We start from the raw sequence: 8,410 nt of genomic DNA, 5'->3' as shown, positions 1-8,410 counted from the left end.
ATCCCAAACATGGATACAGGCTGGGTGATGAGTGGATTGTGAGCAGCCCTGTGGAGAAGGACATGGATGAAAAACTGAGTATGAGCCAGCAAGATGCGCTCGCAGCCCAGAAGGTCAACTGTATCCTGGGCTGCATCAAAAGAAGTGTAACCAGCAGGTCAAGGGAGGTGATTCTCCCCCTCTACTTGGCTCTTGTGAGACCCCACCTGGAGTACTGCATCCAGCTCTGGGGCCCCCAGCACAGGAGAGACATGGACCTGTTGGGGGGGGGCAGAGTAGGGCCACGAAGATGATCAGGGGGCTGGAGCACCTCTCCTATGAGGACAGGCTGAGAGAGTTGGGGTTGTTTAGCCTAGAGAAGAGCAGGCTCTGGGGAGACCTTATAGCGGCCTTCCAGTACTTAAAGGGGGTCAACAGGAAAGATGAGGAGGGACTCTTTATCAGGGAGTGTAGTGATAGGACAAGGGGTAATGGTTTTAAGCTGAAAGAAGGTAGATTTAGATTAGATATTAGGAAAAACTTCTTTACTGTGAGGGTGGTGAGGCACTGGAACAGGTTGCCCAGAGAAGTTGTGGATGCCCCATCCCTGGAAGGGTTCCAGGCCAGGTTGGATGGGGCTTTGAGCAACCCGGTCTAGTGGAAGGTGTCCCTGCCCGTGGCAGGGGGGTTGGAACTAGATGATCTTTAAGGTCACTTCCAATCCAAACAATTCTATGATTCAAGAATTGGCAAACACAAGGTAATGTGTTCATAATATCATCCTTTTATCATGCAGACTCAAAAGAAGTTGCAAGCACAGAAGAAGCTTTCATAGTACAAGGAACCACTTTTTTTTTCCTTATAAGCTGTAACGGAGGTGTTAAGCACCCTTTATGAAATGTAATGCTTTTCTTTTTCTCATGTGTATGATTTTTATCCAGGAAAGTTTTAAATCACCTTCAGCTGCCACGTAGGAATATGGAAGGGTCAAAGATTGTACAACAACATCATAACTCGGTGTTTGTCAAAATGTACTTTCATTCCATCTGTTACGAATTAATTTGTTTATGCTTTTCTCTGCATTGTTTTAGTTCACGTAATGCTAAGGCTAAAATAGAAAACATGTAATGGACTTAATTCTAGAATTGGCTGAAATCACTTATTTGAAAATGTACATTCAGCATTGTACATCCAACAAGATGATAATTAAATGGTCTTTCACATATGATAAACAGTAACAATAATAAATTGAAAATATTTTTAAATGGAATATGCTGCTTGGTTTCATAACTTAGACACTAGGCTTTTTTCTGAGGGGAAAAAAACCCAAACAAAACACCCCCTCCCCCAAAAAAACCCTCAACCTGACTAACTCCATCAAAATTATGATGTCTGAGTAAATTTAACTTTGGGTTTTTTTAAATTTTTTTAACATATAAAGTAGTAGCAATGTGTTACTTCATAATAATATTTTGTTATTGAAACAGAACTGAACTGAAATCAAAGATAAGTCAAACTCAGCTTTATGACTAAAAATCTCTGTACGTCCATGTTTTTAAAGGTAGCCTCCTTTCTGAAAGTAAGTGTATATTTTTTTTATAGACTGACTTATGAATTGCATGGTATCTTTACAAGAAAATCTGGTTAGTTATCATAATAGGCAATGTGCCAGTTACCAGAATACTATTATATCTTCCCATTGTAAGTGTGTTCCACAAATAAAAGCATTGCGTAAGAGTTTCACACACATAATGCTGTGGGTGTTTGCATAGCTGACTGACATGTTAAATGGCTTCCAACATTCCACGGCAGGCTACTGATGAAAGCGAGTACAATTCTATCTGCTTGAGTGGAGTTACTTTCAGAGTGTTCAATAGTTCATTTTAACTATATTTACATAAGAGGTGGCCCACATATTCAAGAGAATAAAATGATCAAAAAGCTACACTGGATTTAGTCAACAGTTTGGACTGCTGTAAAAATGTATATCCACCAAGCTTTTCAAAGTTAAATATAGTTATTAGCTGTTAATATTTTATGTTTATTTGGAGACACATTAAAAAAAAAGAGTATGTCATACTTCTGCATTAATAGATTCTCAAGGTTTCTTTTTACTAAAGCAATTTGGCATTTCCAGATTCCTTTGGAATAATCTATACCAGTTTAACATGAGTCCTACTTAGTCATATGACAGCAACTGTCTTTCATGGACTCTTTCATTTATATACAAAAAGAAGCTTGCTCCGAAGTATTGAAATAGCTACAAAACAAGATCAAATTAAAATTACATGCCCTTGGCAGTACATATCCCTAAAGTTCATGAGATGTTGATGATGAAAGTCCTTGATGTAATTCTGGTTATTCACAAGGAAGCATATGAAGAAGTCCTGTTGTACTGAACACAACAGAAATCAACAAAAGGAAGCTGCATCCTTGTTCACTGTTCCAATTCTCCACTTACTTAGTACCACCTTTTTCTCAGGGTTACTGATTTTTTGTCTCTCTCTAGGACATTGTTGCCTTCTTCCTATATTTCTGTTTTCTGCTTCTTTCATTCCACTGACATGCATAGTTCCATGAGGTAATATTCAGTGTCACTGCAGTAGTCTTCAGGCATGCTACCTTAGTGTACCTGTTCCACCACAGACTTAAGTCTTCGAAGCAGACAGTGGCCTTTATTGTTGTACTTGCCTATTTCTTTAAGGAATATCATGCACTTGCTTATGTGTGACAGTTAGCCATCTCTCTCATACAATTTATTAATAATATTTTACTTTTTCAACATCAGATGAGTTAGAGTGCTACAAGCCAATACTTTGCTTACTTTTGGGCAAATAAGAAACATCAGAGTATTTTAAAGCTCTTGATTCTTTTAACATGCTGTCTTCAAAATTCTTGCCACAATCCTAACAAAAGCAGTGGTAGAAACAAATTATGGCAAAAATACAGAAGTCCACCTATAAACTTATGAAGATTTCACCTACTATATAAATACATTGCACAGAGTGACCAGAGCCTATGACTGCAAGCTGAAGCATATGAATAACATATCTCTAAAACTTGCATAATCACATGATGAATCTGAAATGTTAAGACAATAAATGTAATTCCCTGATAAGGCCAAGAGATAAGCAGAAAAGAACTTCCTGCTTATTCTGAAATGACAGAATGAATGCACTTTATTTTTTGGTGTATGGATATAATATGCAACAATAAAATGCAGTTTTTAAATATTTCACCTCGTTCTTGTGTAATGTTCTAAGAAACAGGTGCATAATTTAGTCATTTCAGTCATTTCGTAGGCTGTCATTTCAGATACACGGTACAGAAATCAGCAACACACCTTCATTATCATGGATTAGAAAATCAGCAAATTCAACATATTTAGACATTATTTCATCACACTCCAAATAGGGCAACACCCACCAATTCTTATTAGAAATATAAAACGAGCAGTCCCTCCCATCTTTTTCAATAGACGATAGCAAAGACAGTATTACTAGCATAGATGAACACACCACAGAAGTTAAAGATCTAACAAACATCTAGATCTGTACAGATCTCTTTGCAGAATATAGAAAAATGCTGGATTTGGTGAAGGCCTAGAGTAATTTTTAAAAAAATTATCACAGTAAGTTCCATTGCTGGTGTTTGTCTTCTGTTCATTAACCCCAAGATCATAAAAACATGCATTAAGCTGTGTTGTGAGGAAACGTATATGGCAGACAAGTGACTTGTTCAAGATCTTCATGTGAGACCCAGGAAGAGAACATAGTCCATAACCTTCTGCCTTACTTACAAAAACAGCTTACATACCCTGACTGCCTCCTTTACCCATGAAGCTTCCTGCTGGCCCCAGTTTTCCTTTTTTTCTCTCCAAATACATCCTTCTCCTATATTCTACTTTGTGAAAAGTATGTGATCTCTTTGGAAAAGTGCACCAACTAATATCTCTTCTTCAGTATTTATCAATTTAGTGTTGTTATCTATCTGTACCAACCCTAATCAGCAGTATAACTGGAAACACTTAGCACTGAATCTCTATTACCCCTCTTATCATCAGGGGGAAAAAAAAAAAAGGAACCACAAATGCAATTTTATTAGAAATGTGACAGAAAGATATAGGTTACAAAGTTATTTAAAACACTTCAAAGTTACTCTAAATCCTTGCGCACACACACACATATATACATATATTTATAGTCATTAGATATGCCAGGCCATCATACTTTACTCAATATTTCTATATTTGCAAAACCTGTACCAGAAAAGCAAATACCTATTTCAAAACATTATTGCCAGAGGATGAAATGCAGTTTATCACAAAATTAATCAACTCTGGGTAGCTACAGTGGAACTCCTTATAATAGCTTTTTTATTAAAAGTCAACAAATACTAGATTATGAACGTAAAGTCATGTAATTATTAGGAATTTTTAATTTTTCTGGATCAGATGTTCACTATCAAACTGCATAGGGGCTATAAAATGAGCTACAACTTCAACTGATTTTTTTCCATTTGAAGAAATATGAACATATATGAAAATAAAAATTAGGTGGCTTTGAAGAATTCACTGTAGCTTTTATATGCTAACTCTTCTAATGCTGATATGCTTTTAACAGAACTGAAGCCATACGGTGTAGAGAAAGCACTCATTTATGAATATGCAGGAATGACTGCTATCAGATACATTTTAGTTTCCAATTACAAAAGAAAAATTGGAAAGTATCTACAACTTTTCCTCTTAGAATGAACTCTCAAATAGTTGTACGGTATCTTTCATTCTGTACACTCAGAATGAAGGAAAATAAAAAATGTAAAATTATTTCTTTAATTGCAAAATGGAAAAAAAAATCTGGGGCTAGGCAGAGAGTCATGAGAATTCTTGGTTCTGAACATTTCTTTATAACACGTGGTGGTGTTGCTTATTTCTTTCATATTCTCGTCCTTTGATTCAGTTCAGAGGGAGAAATTAATGTGGAATTTCTAAGCCAAGTAATCATTTTATCTTTCTCCTGCTTACTTTTTTTTTGTTTGTTTGTTTCAATGTAGCACATATGTAAGTTGTGACTTCAGAAACCTAAATAATGTAGAATTGGCTAGGCAATATCATGATATACAATGACTCTCCAATATATTATGAATTAAAGGTTGTTCCTACTCACTTTTCTGAGGAATCTGCAGATATGCTTATTTAAGTCAAATCTGTCGTTTCAGAACAACAGAAGTATTTTGTTTCTTCTTAGATTGCTTTTGTTAGCCAAGGAATAAACTGAAGATGTTACTGGACTGGAAATAGAAAAAAATGAAATAGACAAGACTACGTAACTAAGAGTACAGCGTATCAAATATAATGTTAGAGGGACATCCAGATTAAGCGCTGTATTTGTAGATTGGTTGTGAAAGTGCATCTTAATTTCTTAGAGTGAAATAGTCCTTATGACCTTGCTAACTTCTGTGCTATAGAGACCTCTTATGAAATGGTTTTCAAAACTGGCTTTCACAGAGCCTGACTTCAAAGGGGACAATGAGAGAAATGTGGTCCTAGGGCTTCTAGGCAAGGCAACAGTGGTGCTCCTGATATGTTTTGGTTGTGTGAAGTAAGCATGCTTAATAAACCAAAACTGGTTATGCCTCGTGGCTCGACCCCATCACTTTTTAGCACTAGGTTTGATACCAGTCACTAATATTTTACTAGAATGTAATACCTCGAGTGCATGTAAGAGCAAATATTACAGACTGATGAGATAATACCAGTATCAAGAGGATTACTTTCCCCACCCCTGCGGATGTGGGGAAGATTTACAACAGGGATCCTGTCCATTCTTCAGCTGAGACTCAGGTGCTTTTCTGGGGTCTGACCAGGTTAGCTAATACCTAGCTCCCAGTTACTCTCTTCTTTCCTTTATTGCTTCCGACGGCTATTATGCTTGAGTGGATCATCAAAAATTGCTTTCTTCTTCACCGGTAGTGAATTGGCTAATCCTTGACCAGCTTAACACTTGGCTATGGGGTCTTAAGTGACTGTGCCTCTGCCCTACACCTTCTTAATTTATTATCAGACCCCATAGGGATAAGTGGACACTTTATCTTCCTGTATAAATCAACTTAAAACTCTTTGTTAATGGCTTAAGAGATCTGCCCAATCTAAAGTTATGCAAAGAAAGAAAAACTACCTTTAGTATAGTAGCCTGATAGTCACTGTGTAGCCATATTATGGTAGACTAATCATTTTTGGCCAGTTTAATTTTTGCAGCAAAAACCTCTTTGTCACAAAATCAGCAGAAAAGCAGACAATTACTATTTGAACCGAATGCCCTATTAATTACTGCCTTTGTTTCAGGGCCTTTAAAAATCTCTGTCCGCAACTACTCCTCACATCCCCTCTGTCTCAGTAAAACTTTAATCCTTCTGTTCTTTTTGTCTCTAGTCCTTATGTGCTGTATTTTGTTTGCTTGCTTTCCTTTCACTCTGGAAGAATAAAGTAAAATTAACAAGATAAAGCCAGCAGGTGTGCAAGGAAAAAAATCATCACATGTCTCTGACATAGCTTTCAATCCTAATTAAATTGGGCTATCTCGAAGATAATCCATTCAGTTTCTGTGAGGGTGAATTCATTAGCATGTCTGCTGATGGAAGCACTTATAACAGAGATCTTTGTAGGAGGAATTAGTTACTGTCAATCTAGAGGCTCATTAGCATTGATATAGGCAAAGTTGGTTTTGGTTTTTTTTCATTAACAAGACATTCTTTAAGCCATATTAGCTTTGGCTCACAGTCATTCCGAAATCCTGAGATTTATTTTACAACAGTAGTGGAGAACCACCTACTGGAAATAATGCTTCTTGCCATGCCATCCATGATTCCTTAATGCTTATTGTATCTTTCTTCAGTCCCTCAGTCCCCATCCCCGATGAAAAATGGCTCTGAGGAGCTGGTACTGTTTTATTTCTTTGAAGCACTTAAAAAACCAAAAACAAAACAAAAACCCCCCCCCTCCCCAAGTTTACAGCCAATTCCAGAAGAGGGACAGAAAATAAGAGGAGAAAAATCACGCTGCAAATGTCAAGCAGGAATCAGAGTAATGATGCTGTAAGCTCCTATGAGAGATATACTACCAATATATGACATGCTGTGGTAAGGAAAATATGCAGTTACGACATGTATATATGGGGACTGTAGTAAAGACATTGTTACTGAAACATACTAAAATCTATTTAATGTACTGTTTTTCCTTAGCAGTGCATTATATTTTTATATAAGATTTTTTTTTCCCTGCAGGAAACAATAGGAATGAGGGAGATGTATTTTAAGAATAAACCACAGAAACAAAAATGATAGTCATTGTATTAAGGCACTATTTTCTCTTATATTCTGCCTCCTCCTGCTGGGCAGTGGGAGGTATGCCACCGTGACAATATAAAGCCTCTTGCCAAGAGCAACATTGCCAATATTGTGCTGAATATCCAGACACGGTACCTCAGGCCAGGCTGAAAGGACATTAGTTAAAAGTATGATAAAAAAAACCTCATAAATGACCCTCTTTATTAGCTGCAGAATTGCAATACAGATGAATAATATATATTCATTACATAGAGAGTTTCCATCAAGTTGTTGAAGATTCTTTTAAAAGTGTTTCCGTTATGGATAGAAAGTCATTTAGCCTGTGGTAGAAATGGGAGAAAAATGCTGCTATAACAGGCAGTCTTGTGCTCACCTCTTTTACGCACTATGTATTGTCCAGAACTATTCCTTTGATACGGGGGTGTCTGCTGGAGAAAACAATATTTTTATTGAAACATTTTTATTTCACAGGTTTTCCAATCATTTAGTTACTTTTCTAAATTACAGATAGATTAATGCGTCATTGAAAAGGATTCATGTGTCGTTCATTTTTTGGTGGAGCAAAATACATTGCTGTAAGTACTAACAGAGGAGAAATGAGGGGTTAACTACATTTTCATGTAGTACCAGTAGAATGTTTCTCGCCCAGGATGGGTTGTGAGGCCTACATAAATATTTAATGCTTCTGCATTTTCTGGACTTCTGGCATCACAGAAAAAGAAGGGTAAAAGGTAGAACAGACTACAATGATTTCCACCTTTTCACCGCTGCGTTTTCAGCTGTGACTTCCTACGGGAGACCAACCGCAGACAGGAACAGACTCTGCAAGTCGATACTGCCCCAGACGAGGACAGGAGCTGATCCTCGTCCACGCTCAGGCTTTTGACGTGATTTTACCACTCTCCCAGTCAGGTAAAGCCCTTTACAGAGTTCAACATCGTTTTCCTACTTTATTTTACGAGCAAAACGGGCCCGGCGCTTGGCAGGCCGGCGAAGGACAACCCGCTCATCCCGTCCAGCGGCCGGGCACTGCCCTGACTGGAAAAACTACCGGCGCCAGGAGGCCGAGGCCGAGGCCGAGGCCCCG

Source organism: Haliaeetus leucocephalus, unplaced genomic scaffold (genome assembly GCF_000737465.1).
Source record: "Haliaeetus leucocephalus isolate CR32 unplaced genomic scaffold, Haliaeetus_leucocephalus-4.0 Scaffold284, whole genome shotgun sequence".
In the NCBI taxonomy this organism is placed as follows: domain Eukaryota; kingdom Metazoa; phylum Chordata; class Aves; order Accipitriformes; family Accipitridae; genus Haliaeetus; species Haliaeetus leucocephalus.
The sequence above is the reverse complement of the archived record's forward strand: the minus strand, read 5'-3'. Positions refer to the sequence as shown.